The following is a 3,506-nucleotide window of genomic DNA, read 5'->3' as shown; positions in this document are numbered from 1 at the left end:
TAGAAGTAAAGATTTAGCTTAAATGTTGTGAAAACTTGTATGTCAGTATTTGCTCCACTTCTCCCTTATCTCTCTAAGCAAAGGGTAATGGTTAATCCAGGGTTTCAAATTGTCAAAAATGCTGGTGTCACGTCTTAAACTTTCTCCCCATGTTTTCTTAGATACTGCTATTTGAAACTTGTATCCTCTGGTTTCAATGTTTATCTCAACTGAGCCTGAATCATAGACACTTGGAACTTGTTTTGTTATTTTCCACAATGGTGTATATATAAATTTTTCTGATAATTACTAAAAGTTTGCTGAACTGAACTGAATTAAGTATTGTTTTAGAAAATAGTTAAGAAGTATAGACTGGGAGGGGAGGGTATAACTCAAGTGGTAGAATGCATGCTTAGCATGCACGAGGTCCTGGGTTCAATCCCCAGTACCTCCTCCAAGAATAAATACAGAAACCTAATTACATCCCCCTCTCAAAAAAAAAAAAAAAAAAGAATAAATAAATTAAATGGGGGAAAAAAGTATAGACAGCCACTGAGTGTTCTGATGGCTTCATTGCATTTCCTCTTTTACATTTTTGTATTTCAGAGTTAGAAACTAGGAAAAGGTGATGTATGATTAATAACGATTTGATTGTTAAAATAAGGTGAGGTCAAACATGACCTTGTGATGTCTTGAGCAAGAATTTAATATATAGAAGAGAGAGAGAAAGTATGGGAAATAAGAGGGGAAAATGCAAGGAATGTTTCTTTAGTGTGTTGACTGAGGATGACTAGGCAAGCCGTCAGTCAGAAGCGAAGCGGGAAAATTAGCAGCATATGTGAGGAACAATGAAAGGATCCCAAGTTAAAAAGGGTAAATGGGAAATAATTCTATGGATAGGAACACATTAAAAGCAAACAAGCAAGCATTTCTGTAATGCACATGTGGGGAGGAGAGACAGAAATCTGTGAAAAGGCACCCACCCTCAAGAAAACTTACCACCAATGGGGTGGAGAGCTGAGGGCCCAGACGGAGCTTATTGTAGCTTGGCTTTCCCAGATGTAAACCCTTAGATGAGAATTCACGTGAAAGTGATTGATGGAAAGGCATTGCCAAGTAGGCGAGTGGGAAGGGGGCGGGGAAGGAAGGAGGCCAAGCAAGGGGGCAGCAGCCGGCAAGGCCACAGACGGTAACTTGGCTTTGGTCCGGAGGGCGCTCTGGGCAGTGCTGGTCCCCATCGGGAGCACAGGGACTGGTGTTGCTCCAGCTGGACTGTCAGTCATGGGCCAGGGGCTCCCCCCGGGGGCATCTCGAGCTCTCTCTCTGCACAGGCAAAGCAGGAGCCCGCAGCCAGGGGCAGCCCGCCAGCAAGGAGATGCAGGTGCGGCTATCGAGGGAGAACGCCCTCGGGGAGCGGGTGTGAGCGAAAATGGCTGAAGGGATCCAAGGGGGTAACAGGCAGAGCTCTAAGAGCAGCTGCTACAGAGCTCTAAAGCCTCAGTGTTGTAACTGAAGCAACATCTCCTAAATCGACAGAGCACGCAGGATCGGAGGGCGAGCGATGAGCTGCGCTGCGGCTTTCCGCCGGCCCCGCTGGGCACCTCTGGGAGGCGGACCAGACTGCGCGCTTCCCCGCGTGCCGCGGCCTGGAGCTGTGACGAGGTAAGCTGGCACGTCAGCGTCCACCGTCGTGCCGACCACCGAGAGGAGGAAGGGACACCGCAGAGTGGCAGCTCGACGTCAGAGGGCGCCCTGAGGGCATTTGAGTCCCTAGTTCTCCTATTCCTCCCTGTAGCTATGGTTTGGATTCAGAAAGCGATTCTCCTCTCCACTTTATTCTTCAGATGTTTAGCGAGCACCTACTATACTCCGAGCACTGCTCTAGGGCTGAGGCTATGGAAGTTCATAGAAACCCTGTGCCCTCATGGAGCTTACAGTCTCGTGGGGAGACAGTCCACGAGATATGTGTAAATTGGTTTTTTTTTTAATTCATCCCTCCCCCCTTCCCCTTTGGTAACCTTAAGTTTGTTTTGTGTGTCTGCGAGTCTGCTGCTGTGTTGTAAATGAAAGTTCATTTGTCTCATTTGTTTTTAGATTCCACATATAAGTGATATTACATGGTGTTTGTCTTTCTCTGTCTGACTTATTTCACTTACTGTGATCACCTCTAGGTCCATCGTGTATGTGCATATTGTGGATTAGTTGTCCCCCCCACTAGACTATAAGCTCCATTTTATATACGTATATATGGTAATGTCCCACAGGGACTAGTGCTACAAAGAAAATAAGCCAATAGAGTGAAGAGTGAGGAGGTTATTTGGAACAGGGCTGACAAGGGAGGCCTTTCTGCAAAGGGACATTTGAGCAGAGACACAAATAAAATGAGGGTACGAACTAGGCAAGGAGGTGGGCAGGAGTTGAATTTCTGTCAGTCACAACCAAAAGGGTCTTGAAAATTATAATGACCATGTTAAAACGTCGTGTTTCGCGGGATTATATCAGAGCAGAGCTGCCGTGGCCCCCGTGGCTGAGGGGTGTGTGTTCCTTCTGTGTCCCGTCTCGCCAGGGCGACTCCTAGGCAGGGCCCTCGCTTGGTGCTTTGGCTGGCTGCTCAGGGCTGAGTGTGCAAAGGACTGTGGCTGACAGGACCAGCTGAGATGTGGCGGACTAGGAGATTGTCCTTTATGGTAATTGGGTGACAGCGATAGAACTTTTCTCTCCTAGTTTGGTTGTAAAAATCAGGTTTTTAAATATGCTCATGTGTCCTCTTACAACATCAGTCTTCGTGGTTCAAGGATATGTTCCTTCTCTTTGGTTTGGTTTGGTTTTGGTTTAGATGACGTTTTTGAAGCTATCATTTGCACACAGTATAAGTCACTCTTTATAGGTATACAGTTATATGGATTTTGACAAATACAGTCGTGTTACCACTACCACAATCATGACACAGAACATTTCCATCACCGCAAGGATGTATCTTTGAGGACACCTTCTATCCCCCTTTTTTTTTTTTCTCTCTTTGCTGACAAGTTGGCGATGCCAAGATAGACAAGCATGGAAAATAAAGTTAATGCTTGAAAACTGAAACTGAATCTTTGCCTGGGAGTTTGAACTATAGAGGATACACAAACTATTATATAGTAATCTTCACTAAACATGTGTTTTTATGTTAATTGAGCTGTTCCTTCTAAGTACATAAACAAAATAGCTGATATTTGAAAATGGCAATCTTGACCTGGACACTGGAACTGTAGAGGATTGGCAGATCTGATCCTATGATAATGTGACCATATATGTTTTGAGAATAGTGAATGGGGGAGGGTCTAGCTCCAAGGTGGATAGAACACATGCCTAGTATGCAGAGGGTACTGGGCTCAATCCCTATCCCTCCATTTAAAAGGAATAAATAAATAAATGTAATTACCTCGCCCACACCAAAAAAAAAAAAAGAATGGAACTGTTTCTTCTTGGTAAGCAACTACCATTTAGTCGAGGGGGGTACTCCTTTAGGTAGTATCTTTGTTATA

Source organism: Camelus ferus, chromosome X (assembly GCF_009834535.1).
Source record: "Camelus ferus isolate YT-003-E chromosome X, BCGSAC_Cfer_1.0, whole genome shotgun sequence".
Lineage (NCBI taxonomy): Eukaryota > Metazoa > Chordata > Mammalia > Artiodactyla > Camelidae > Camelus > Camelus ferus.
Note: the sequence above shows the minus strand (reverse complement) of the source record.